This window comes from Numida meleagris, chromosome 7 (assembly GCF_002078875.1).
Source record: "Numida meleagris isolate 19003 breed g44 Domestic line chromosome 7, NumMel1.0, whole genome shotgun sequence".
In the NCBI taxonomy this organism is placed as follows: Eukaryota; Metazoa; Chordata; class Aves; order Galliformes; family Numididae; genus Numida; species Numida meleagris.
Genome location: NC_034415.1, coordinates 10,187,061 through 10,199,543, shown reverse-complemented (window position 1 = coordinate 10,199,543; position 12,483 = coordinate 10,187,061). Strand labels below are relative to the sequence as shown.

General features: G+C 40.4%; 1 long non-coding RNA gene across 1 annotated transcript in view; it reads left to right on the top strand.

The window, feature by feature from the left end:
* The window catches only part of LOC110402740, a 32,156-nt gene continuing 19,909 nt past the window's right edge, over nt 237–12,483 (top strand). The window contains exon 1 of the long non-coding RNA XR_002441273.1: nt 237–408. This is a non-coding gene — a long non-coding RNA (uncharacterized LOC110402740). The remainder of the gene's footprint in view (nt 409–12,483) is intronic.

Here is a 12,483-nt window from a genome sequence, read left to right as displayed (position 1 = left end):
GATGTGATTGGGAGAAACTAGAATGAGATTCAGCTAGTTTGTGTCCCTTGATAACCATTTTTTGAACACTACTTTGAGTCAATGATGCAAAGTTACAGTATGCTGGTTCTATGTAGGCAAGCAGAAAGCTACTTGTCCCTTGAAGTTTTTTAACTTTGGTGGAAAACAAAAACAATATAAATATATAAACAATGTAGCTCTGTAACCACTCTTTGCACTTATTTACTGAATAATGGGAGATCAAAATTCCTCCACATTTGGGATTTGTTTCTTCATCGATGACATCACTCATAGAAGGCCATCAGATTGGTCAGACAGGATCTGTCCTTGGTGAAGCCGCACTGACTGCCTTGTATCACCTGTGCCTTAACCTAATTTCCAGGAAGATCTGCTTCATGATCATTCCAGGTACAGATGTGAGGCTCACTGGCCTGTAGTTTCTCAGGTCTTCCATTCTCCCTTTCTTAAAAGTGGGAGTGATGTTTCCCTTTTTCCAGTCAGCGGGGACTTCACCTGACAGCTATGACTTTTCAAATATGATGTAGAATGTCTTGGCAACAACATCAGCCTGCTACTTCAGGACCCTGGGGTACACGTCCTCCAGCCCCATAGGCTTGTACACATTCAGCCTCATGAAGCAGTCTCAGATTTGTTCTCAGATGTGATTCCCTACACAATTAGCTGGTTTGCTATAGAAGACTTCCAGATAGCATATCCATTCAAGATACTGTCCATCAGTGTACCTTTTCTTAAACAACCTGTTTGTCTTTGAACTATACATTTTGACATATTATTGTTCAGATAGAGGTTGATAATATTATAGGGTGTGGTTACATTATGAGGTTTTCCAAATGTGGTTCCACATGGCCTTAAAACATTCTTGTTCATAGGTGCATTCTTATTTCAGGTCTCCCAGACTACTTAGACCTGGAAAATGAAATTACATAACAGAGGTAAAGGATTATCTTCGGGTATAAATATGTTGTATTTTATAGATACATATCACACAGAGTTATTATACACAGAATACCTTTCTAAGTACTTGTTATTCACATCTTAACAGACATTTGGTGGTAGCAAACTTCTCAGTAATTAAATCTCCTTACTGAAATTCATTTGACTTCCTTCAGAGTACAGAACTCTTGTCTAGGCTTCCTGCCTATTGTGTTGTGCTTGGTTACAACAACTGAAAGAAGAAAGTTATCAGGAGTAGTCAGCATGGGTTCACCAGGGGGAGGTCATGCTTGACCAACCTGGTAGCCTTCTGTGATGTCATCACTGGCTGGGTGGGTGGGGGGAGAGCAGTGGATGTAGTCTACCTTGATTTTAGCAAGGCTTTTGATATTGTCTCCCACAACATCTTTATAACAAAGCTGATGAGTGGATGGTGAGGTGGGTTGAGAACTAGCTGACTGGCAGAGCTCAGAGGGTTGTGATCAGCGGTGCAGACTCCACTTGGAGGCCTGTATCTAGTTGTGTTCCCCAGGGATTGGTGCTGGGTCTGGTCATGTTCAACACCTACATCAATGACCTTGATGAGGGAATAGTGTCCACTGTCAGCAAGTTTGATGATACGAAGCTGAGAGGAATGGCTGACACACCAGAACGCTGTGCTACCATTCAGCAAGACCTGGACAGGCCAGAGAGTTGGGCAGAGAGGAACCAGCTGAGGTTTAACAAAAGCAAGTGTAGAGTCTTGCACCTGGGAAGGAATAACTGCATGCATCTGCTGGAGAGGAGCTCTGCAGAAAAGGACCTGGGAGTCTTGGTGGATGACAGGTTGGCCATGAGCCAGCAGTGTGCCCTGGTGGCCAAGAAGGCCAATGGCATCCTGGGGTGCATTAAAAGGAGTGTGGCCAGCAGGTCAAAGGAGGTGATCCTCCCCCTCTACTCTGCCCTGGTCAGGCCTCACCTGGAGTACTGTGTCCAGTTCTGGGCTCCCTGGTGCAAAAAAGACAGGGATCTCCTAGAAAGAGTCCAGCACAGGGCCACGAAGATGATGAAGGGCCTGGAGAATCTCCCCAGTAAGGAAAGGCTGAGCAAATGGGGTCTGTTCAGCCTTGAGAAAGGAAGACTGAGAGGGGATCTGATCAATGTCAATAAATATCTAATGTGTGGGAGGCAAAGGGACAAGGCCAGACTCTTTTCAGTGCTGCATGGTGACAGGACAAGGGGAAACAGCCACAAACTGCAGCATAGGAAGTCCCACACAAATGTGCGGAAGAACTTCTTCACAGCAAGGGTGACGGAGCACTGGAACAGGCTGCCCAGGGGGGATGTGGAGTCTCCTTCTCTGGAGATGTTCAAGACCTGCCTGGATGCCCACCTGTGTAGCCTGGTCTAGGGAGCCTGCTTTGGCAGAGGACTGAACTAGATGATCTCTAGAGGTTCTTTCCAGCCCCTACAATTCTGTGATTCTGTGATTCTGTGAACTGTTTTCAAGCGCACGTATAAAACTACCAAAGGGGTAAAGGAGATTATCAAATTGCATGGCTTTACATATGGCTTATATTTTCCCTAATTATTTACAGTTTTTCTTGTAATACTGTCTCTAAATAACTCCAGAGGAAGAACTTGAAGAAAGTAAAGTGCCTTTAGATTGGACAGCTTCAGGCAGTTTTGTGTAAAATGGCTCTTGGCTGTGAATATAGACGTGTTGCAGACTGGGGCAAAGCTGCCCAGGAAACCAGACTATGCTCTGAGTTGCACTTAGTAACATACAAAGAACAATTTCATTGCAATGATTCAGCATAAAAAGTCTAGTTTAGTCTACCTTAGTTGTGTGGTAAAGCACTAATCCAAAGTAGTACTGCTACTAGAATCTGACCTTGTGCCAGTGACAGATGCTGGAAAATGTATATGTTTAATATGGCCATATTAAATATACAAGTAGCATGTCTTTCTCCCTAAGTGTTATTACTTTTATTTTAAGTTTTGCACTGGTATTGCTGCTGTCACGCACTGTATTATCTTTCTGCTATAAATTAACAAAGCTGCAATACTTGATGCCATGGGCAAATCATGATGTATCTACACTCACAGATCGGAGTGGCAATGAATGATGACTGCTTTGCAACGCAGAATGCCAAATTGATTACATATTGCAGTAGCTGGAATATAAAGCATCATAGTAAAAAGACTTAATGTTGTTTTGCCCTGGGAGAATATTGTTTTTGCAAGTGAGGTAAAGGGGATTCTGATGGCATGAATAGCTCTGCAAATGACATGAACTCAGCAGAACGCTAAGTCAAATTCTGTCCTTGTCTATCCAGAAATCAACTATGTTTGCACTTTATTGCCTTTGCCTTGTTCTAAAATTGCACTTCCTTCCATACAAAAGGTGGTGCATTTGGTTGAGTATATGTGGTGATATGCTGTGATAGATAAGGGGCTCTTTCGATCTACATATATAGAGTAGAACTTTTAAAGCCTAATTAAGTAGTTAAGGACCTTAGCCATACTTGTGTTTTGCATGTTCAGATTAGCCCACACATTTTCACACTGAGCAAACTCCAGATACCACATCAGAATCAGTAGCTACATCTCACTTTGATGGTATACTAGGATTGGACTGGGAGGGCTCTCTGCCTTCATGACAGCAAGGAGATTTTGCATTCTATTATGTTCTTTGTGCTTTTCAGCCTTTGCTACACAAGCCCCAAGTTTTGGAGTCAGGAAAATACATGTTGTCCAGAATCAGTCCAGGTCTGGAAGGGGAAAAATTGTTTTAAAAATAGTCATTTCTTTTCTCTCTTTTGGAATATTCTGAAAAAATCTAGCAAGTTCCATCAGTTCCACATGTGGAGCATCCCAGAGTCCTGAAATTATGTGTTATTTGGCATCAAGTCCCTCCATCCTGATCACTTCACAAGTAGGTATCCTTGCTGTTATATGATGTGGATGAGAGATCCATCAGTGAGAGATGACATATGACAGATTATTTTCATTATGTGATATCAGTTGAGAAAAGGATGGTATTAATATGGGAGTTTTCTCTTGAAATAGAAAATGTTTTCATTTTCCTTTTTAACTGATTTCAACAAATACTTCTTTTTTTTTAACAGCAGTAAAAAATACAGAAGGAAAAATATTTTTTACAAGTCATCTTTAGTGTGAATTTAGTTAATACTAGTTAATAAGAAATGCAAAGTACAAATGAATGGCAAAGTAAAAGCAAGTCACCAGAGTAGGCCCACATTATGTGGTTTGTGAAAACTATATGATACAAGGAAGGATCCGTATCGGATTAAGTGGGCCTGAGTTCCATTTATACAAAAATTCTCCTTTACACAATTCTAGGTGTTTTTGGAGATCCTCCTCAGAGGAGATTGCTCCCCACTGAAGTTCACTGGAGTGCTTTGTAATGGTCAGTGCCACAAAGAGCAGCTCCGCCATTCATTTTGGCTCTTTTCCACGTTCAAAAGATATTCTCTGTGGAAATATCGGAGATGGTAGTATGGTGGATAGCTGTTCTCCATGTCAGATCTTGTTTCACGGCCCAAGTTAAATCTTCTGTTTGAAGAGATAACATGGGTGTTTGCTACCAAAGTTTTCCACAACTCTCACCAAATGCTTATGGCAGCACCATGAATTTGTATGCAGACTCCAACTCCTGCCCCTATTTGTAAGACATTTTGTAATAAAAAGATATAAATGTAGGCCTGGATACAGTTTAACCAAAAGATGGTGCTAATATATCTGCAGCATTGGTTAGACAAAGCTGAGTAGGGAAAACATAAAATTTGCAATGATGTAAATATGCTGTGAAGAGACACACATTTTAAATAATGAATGAGCATTTATATTTACTTTATGAAATTGTGACTGTAAACAATTTAATTTTTACAGATAACATTCAGCTTCTATAAATTGATTATTAGATATTAGCAGCTTTGTGGTGTCCTTCAAAGTTAAATAGGATAAATGAAAATACACTTGCATGGTAACCTTTAAATTCTGCAATTATATTATGATTCTGATGGCTGACTACTAGTTTCATAAAATAATAATTGAAACAGCACAGAAAATGCCAGAGACAAGTAAGTAGGACAAAGAGACAAACTGTACCTTTTGCCCAACCATATTTGCATGTTTACTTCTATTTATTTTATGTTAGATTTAGTTTCTAAAATCTTGATGCTTTCCAAAGTCATCATCAAGTGACTATGATTAAATGTTGGGAGATGTATTTTTTTGGTGATAGCCTTGAAAGTTTGGCTAGGCAGTGACAGCAACAGAAAGCAAATAATAAAAACACCAGGGTTTCCAGTTTTATTTAATAAAGAAATCCAAATGAATTATTTCTGCATTTTTGTAAGCAAAACTCTCCAGGTCATTCAGTGGTGGGGTTATTTCCTCATCTCCTTCCCCAGCATATTTATGCCATAATATTTGAGTGTGCAGAACTGGTGGGGTGAGATTATGTGTGTTGAGTGTTGTGCCCAAGGAAAGGGAGAGGAAGGGCTGCACTTTCTAACAAATGAGGATTTTCAGTGAGAATGTTATAACCCATGGGTATGTCACTTCATCCTTGATTTTAGGTGCAACATAGCCTTTGAAATCCTACCAAGTTACAGATTTCTACAAGCTAAAATTTTACCCATAATATTAAAGTATGTAACTGTAGCTTGTTGGCAGAGACTTGCAGGCTTTCAAAATTACTATGGATTTGAGTTTTTCCTGTGTCCTCTAAGAATTCTACTGTCAAAAACGAGTGAAGAAAGTGCTGGAATAACTTTTTCACTTCAGCGCTTTTTCATCTCTCCTCTCCAAATAGCCAAGTTATACCTGTCAAAGAGCAGAGCCCTCAAGCTCATGAAATACTTCTCCAAGAGTACATTTTGCTTTTTAATTTTAGCCCAATGCATTAAAAATAAAGCAATTTAAAGAGTAATCTTAGAAAAACACTCCCCTCCTTTCATGCAGCGCAGTGAAGTTCCTTATTTCTCTCTCCAGTTTTTAGATGATCAGAACGTAGCGTGCAGTCTCAGTGCTTATAAAAAAAAAAAAAAAGGAGATAATCTATGAATATTTTTCCAGATTCTTTTATCTACCATCATTTTAGGGGGCAGTCCTCCTTCCTGACTGCATGGGCAGTACTTTCCATGCCTGTAGACTATCACAAATTGTGCCATGCGTCATTTGATTTTGATGCTGATTTTCAAGTTAATGGCTTAAACAGGAGGAGGTGACTTTTCGACCTTGTTCTCAATGTGGGATCATCTGTAGTGCAATTCTATGTCATGAGAAGTCTGTGCATTGGAGGCATTGTTCTCCACCTGCAGGAGGTTGGGAAGGGGAGAGCAAAGGGTGGTAACCTCAGTGGCACAGCTGGCTACTTAAGGATGTGCCGAGATAGGTTTGTGTCATTTTATTATTTCCATGCATTGCTGAGTTGTGAGATGAGAATGCTTCTTGCAGCTGGGATGGATTTTAAAGCATCCCTTTTTTTTATAAGGCTGGTGTTTAATTTTGATAGCGAGCCTATTTATTCCAACGGGCAAATAAAAAAAAATCCAGCTGTGTTTTTCATGGTTTGTTTTTTTTTTTTATAATATCACAATGCTTGCTAAATAGTGTCAGCAGCTTCTTGGATTTGGTTGCTGAACTTTTATTTAAAAAGAGGGAGAACAGACTAACAGTTCCAGGCACTCCTGGCCTCTCACTCTCAGCAGGTAGCTAACCCCTGGACTTGATCACAAGTGAACTAGAATAAGAAATTAGGGGCCATTTTTGAACATTTTGGCAGCATGACTCTGTTTTACTGGTGGTCAGAAGAGATTTTGTTCTTTCTTACTTCCACTCACTCAAAGCTTTAATTAATTGTTGCACTTCTGAAAGGAAAGAGGAAAGGGAAGTAAAATAGCTTTGAATTCTCTTAACTTTTAAGGCTGTAAAATGGTCAAATAGACTGAACTGTTTTGTGACAATGCCTTGCAACTTTTCCAGACTCCTGACCTGCACTAACAGCAGGCGTGCTATGGATTTAGCAAAAGAGATAACTGCTAAACTTGACCTAAATTCAAGTTCATCTCATGTACCTGTGCTTTTCTACAAATCTGCGTGTTTCAGCCATGCTGACTGAATGCTTTCCCTTTCAGTCCAGCAGGTGAGAGCTTTACACCATCCTTTTCACTTTCTTTTGGCAGGAGTGACCATGATTGTTATTTCTTTATGTCTATTTGCAAACATGTTGATCTTTAAATGTAATATACAGTAGTAATTATACTCGAGAATGTTTCTACAGTTTTATACCAGTCCTTTGTTAAACGCACATAAGCTGCCTTCAACACCTACACAACTGTCAGCATTATTAAAGAAGAAAGATTTTGTTTGGAACAAGTGTTTGCCTTTCCTCGTAATCCCTGATGGGAACTGGTATCGCAGATGGACAGCAGAAATGATATTAACCATCAGAAAAGAAAATGTGGCTATGGAAAGGAGCCTGCCAGAGGCTGAGGGCAAAACACTCCTGTGGAAGTCGATGAAAGCTGAAAACTCGTGGAGCTCCTCAAGAGATGTTCATGCAGGAAAGGATTCTCCTGGCCAGGAGACCTCATTTCTCTGAACCCAACCTGCCCTAATGGTGAGGCTGCTGCAAGCTGCACAGAACAGCTCGCTAGAACTGCATGTGTCATCTGCAAGTCAGTTCCTTTAGTATGGAAGAGGTATTTTGAGCTTGGAATCTTACCTATCGCATGGTCTAAAAAACTCAAGAAGATATTTTCCTGCCCATAAAGGATTGAAAATTTTCCATCTGGCTTTTCATAGTCAAGTCAAATGCTTCTGACAGAAAATAAGCATAAATACTTAAACAGTTTTGAAATTGAAAGTATTGCTTTTTTTACATCTATGGCAATTCCTTCGGATAAATAACTATAAGCCATAAACACGTACAGCCAGAAATGGTGTGTAGTATTTTGGTTTGAAGGTATTTCCAGCAACTGTAAAATGAAAGTGGAGAGACTTTTTGTTCAAATTATGGGTGAATGATAATATTCCTGTAATTCCACCTTAAAACTTTTGCCCGCTTCATTTAAATATTTTTACAAAAGTTTTTTAAAATTCTAATCATCTGCATAAGTTGACTTTTATTTTTATTTTTTATTACGGTAGGTCTCTGGCAAATTTCTGGTTGATGCCCTTGGGCTTTTTTCATCAGAAATATTGGAATTCGTCTGAGTTTATGTTGCATTATAACTATCTCAGTTCATCACAATTTATGAGGGTGGATTGAATTGCTTTTTTTCCCCTCTGTGCTGAAGCTCTCTTGTCTGCATCCTGTTCCTCTGCAGACTGATGTGCAACAAGAGCACACACTTAGTCTTCTCTGCCCAAATGCAATGGAGTACCAGAAAAACCATGCGGGGAGTGACGAGTGTGTGTGCACGGGGAGCCATTTACACAGGCTTATAAGCATCAATGATTTACAAAATAAAAGTGGTGATAGTTTGCATCAGGAGACTTTTTAAGAGAATCAACATCTTCCACATGGCTGCAGCTGCAAAATAGCAGTGTTTAGGTACCTGTTTTAGTTAATCCTTAAAAGCAAAGGGAGATGCACTTCTATAGCACAAGAACTAGAGAATGAGGAGGGAGCAAAAGATGTAGTAGCACTATGAGTTCCGGAAAAGTCTGGGGAAGAAACATGTGCCAGGCTGAGATAGTGTTTTTGGAACAGTAACGCCACCAGAGGACTGCACTGCGTGCTGCTGGAGCACAGCGGACAAGGCATGCAGAGAACAGCTTGTTTTCTAGCTGCAACCAGTTCAGGACTTAAGCAAAACAAAAAACTTAACTTGCAGTCCCCATCAGTGAAAGTGGCTACAATTTAACGGAATTACAGGGCAGAAACCAAAGGGTTGTTTTCATGGAAATCATTTCAGATTTTGTATTTTGTACTGAATTAAGTAACTGCAGCTTCTTAAAAAGAGATATAACAATACCATTGCCATCCAGATGGATGTTGTACAGCACGGGGGGCCAAAGCTCTTTCCCTTCCTCATCACCCCTTCACTGACGAGCTGGTCCACCTCCCACACTGTTCCAGCCTGTCCCTATTGTTCAGTGATGCTGCAGTTCCATGCCTGTACACAGGCCTGTATTTCCTCCTCATGCTTCCCTGGCTGTGCGCATACACAGGGAAGGTGGTCCTTTGCCCTTCTGTATGGTTCTTCAGGTCTCCCTTGCTCCTGTTCCTCTGATCACTTTGGATTAGACGTGCAAGTAATTCAGCTGCAATCCAGCTCTGTAGAGCAATACACAGCATCCGTTTCTGTGCTTGTAAGGGATGGGCAATCCGTAACATGGTGTAGTTATTAACTCTTGATTTCAGTCAAGATATAAAATAGAAGAACAATTAACATTTATGAAATTATTGTCTTTAAGAAAAACGTACTGGAAAAGAGAAACAATAAAGTAGCTGAAAGAAAAAGAATTGCTCAGTACTGTGACAACTGATAATGTAACTCTCAGTAAAATCATGGTTGGAGGACTGAAACTCTAGAATTTTAGTGCTTGCTCTGCTTTCACCAAGTGCTGAGAATGATTCTTTCCGCATGCCTGACCTTCTTTGTAATCAGATGGTGTCAGACTGTTACTTGCATGTAGCTTCATTGGCAAATGCAAGAGCCACACTTGGTGTGCCACTGCTGATAACGCACAGCTGAGGGATGGGAGGCTTCGCTCCCTACTCAGGTTTGGTGATTACATGAAATACTGGCTAAGGTCTGAGCAGCTTCGATGCTAGAATCCATCTGCAACTAGGTTACTTTCAATTACAGAATACTGAAAGCTCTGAATTCTTGAATTGACTAGTTATTAACACGGGTATCACACTGTGATAAAACCACATTTTTAATCTTGCAGTACTTAAGGTACGTAGAGCGTCACTGCTGTTAGAGATTTACTGGCTTCCCGCTGCTCATGTTCACTTTGTCAGCAGTAAAGGACATTCAGCTTTGGGTTCACAGGCAAATTGGAGAGAACTGGAAGAAACAATTGTTATACGAAGCCAGTGGGAAGGAATTACAGAGCAAGTGCAGATTGTTTGCTTGTTTAATTAAAAAAACAACAAAACCCCACATCAAGTCCTGCCCCTCAAATCTCAATAAAATATAGGAATAAACAGAAATGTTGCTAATAGTCAAGAAATTAACGAGGCCTATGTCTTTACCAGTTAAGGTAATCCCAGGTTCCTGTGAATGACTTTTAGCACTTAATTGTAATTCTTTTTCCCCAGGAAATACAGGAAGAGAAAGAGCACTTAAGATTCAGTTTGTCAGAGTCTAGACACAGGAGAGGTGAGCTGAGATAGGGCTTCCTCACCTCAGCAGTCTCAGGTACCTTGGGTTTTGGGTTATCCTAACTTGTGCTCAAGCAGTTGAAGCTCTTTCTGTTTTTTCCTTGCTCTAAAATATTTCTGCCAATACACATTTTTGCTGCAGAAACCTCTGGTTAACGTTTCTGGGGGTTTTTACAGAGCAGAACCTTCACAGCAAACTAAAATGCTGTCTGCTGGAGGCAGCTGATAACATACCACGTTGATGGGGGCTTGGAGAACATTTCACTGTGCCAAATGCACTGCTTCCCTTTCACACTTTGACCTCCATGAGCAAGGAGGTTACCACACCGCTGGATAATGAGATATTTCACTCTCAGCACCTCACTATTAATGAACTGTTTTTTATGAAATTACATCGTTCCACCACCTCTGCTTTTATTTTATTTTTTTGACAGCTGTGCTGGAGTCAGATTCTTTGTCAGTATAGACAGGCATTAAATCTGTTTTAATTACTCCGGTTTACCCCACTGGAGGGTGGTTTGACTTTGCAGCTTCTCTTTACTGCAACATAATTATGTTTACACAGGTGACAATTTTCACTACACAAATCACCTGCTCTTGTCAGGTAGGTTTGTCTTTGACAAGTTCCCAGACCTCCAGCTCCTTCAAAAGTGCTGTGATTATAAATGTAACTTCATATACAGTACTTGATTTGACCTTCCTCTTGTTTGCATGGGAAGGATGTTTCCTACCAGGCCATGCAGACAGAACCAGAGAGCGGGGCATTGCAGCCAAATAAAGGTAGTTGTAAAGGATGTCAGAGTGTTGGTGTGAGACACGTGGTGGCCTCCAAACTTGACATCTCAGCTCTTTTCTCTGTGATGGTGTTTATATATTGTTCTTTGCAAATAGCCATCCCTTCCATGAATGGATTTCAAGACCATGAGTGCGTCTAGATGCACACTCCTGCAGCAAGCTGGTGTCACTCTACTACAGATTTTCAGAATATACTGGCAAATACGGACATAACTTTTTCATTGAAAGAAACAGATGATGCGGGCCTACATTCTTCAGATGATTTTGGAAATCTAAGTATGATGTCTTATGTAGTCTTGAAGTAAAGAACGTCATTTTATTACCTCTGTTTTAATCGAAAGTTTCTTCAACAAGCTGCAGGCACTGGCATTTAGATTTGCTTGCCGCTGTTTGTGCAGGTGGGCTACCAGCTCCTTTCTCACTCTTAAATACCACTTTAAATGCACCTCCAGCATGTCACTGTGTGATGCATGTGCAAATTACCCATGAGGAATTCACCTGGATTTTCAGCAGCCCCAGAGAGCACATTTATGTGCTCATTTATCTGGCAGCACGTATTCAGAAAGATTGCTACTCAGCTAGAAATGTCTTTCATGTCCCTCTGTGATAAAATTTAGATAAATAAAACTTGGAGAGGAAACCAAGAGGAAACAGAGAGATGAAAAACTGCTAGAAAATTTCTTTAGAAATGTGTGGAATAACATCAGAAACCAAAAGAGAGAAAGATTTTATGATGACCACAGCGTGAATCCAGCTTTTATCTTTACCAAGAGATGATAATAACCCATTGTCATTTCTTAGATGGAGTTTCTAAGCTGTCTCAGAAGGACTCCTACTGTCTATTAGCTCTAATTTCAGTGGTATACTGAAATTACACTGGGCTGCTACTTCAGCATGGCAATTTTGCATATTCAACTCAAAAGCACTGTGGCTACCACACACTTTGTAAGAAATGGTTCAAATAAAAAATGAAGAGATGTATGAGCTGTGAGAAAATGGAGATTCTTTACTCCCCTTTCTGCAGAGGAGGAAGGAGGCAAGGAGGGACTGAGCGCAAAATATTTCCTGAGTAAAATGTTTTGGTAAGAGATGAACAACTTTTGTTGTATATAGATTTCAATTAGGCAATTAGGGATTGCTGTCAAGGGGTGCTTCAAATACTGACAAAGCAGGGCATTACTGAATTCATTAATTAACAGCACATTCCTGGCTAGCGGTCACTTTTTTTGCATAGCATTAACTATTAGCACTATGCACACAAAGCCATTGTCTTTACAACTAATCTTCTAAGCTGGCTGTGATTACAAAGGAGCAGGGAGGCAGTGCCCTCTCGCACTGGTGGCCATGGTGCCTGTTGGTGCTGGTGGCTGAGGTTTAGGCCAACA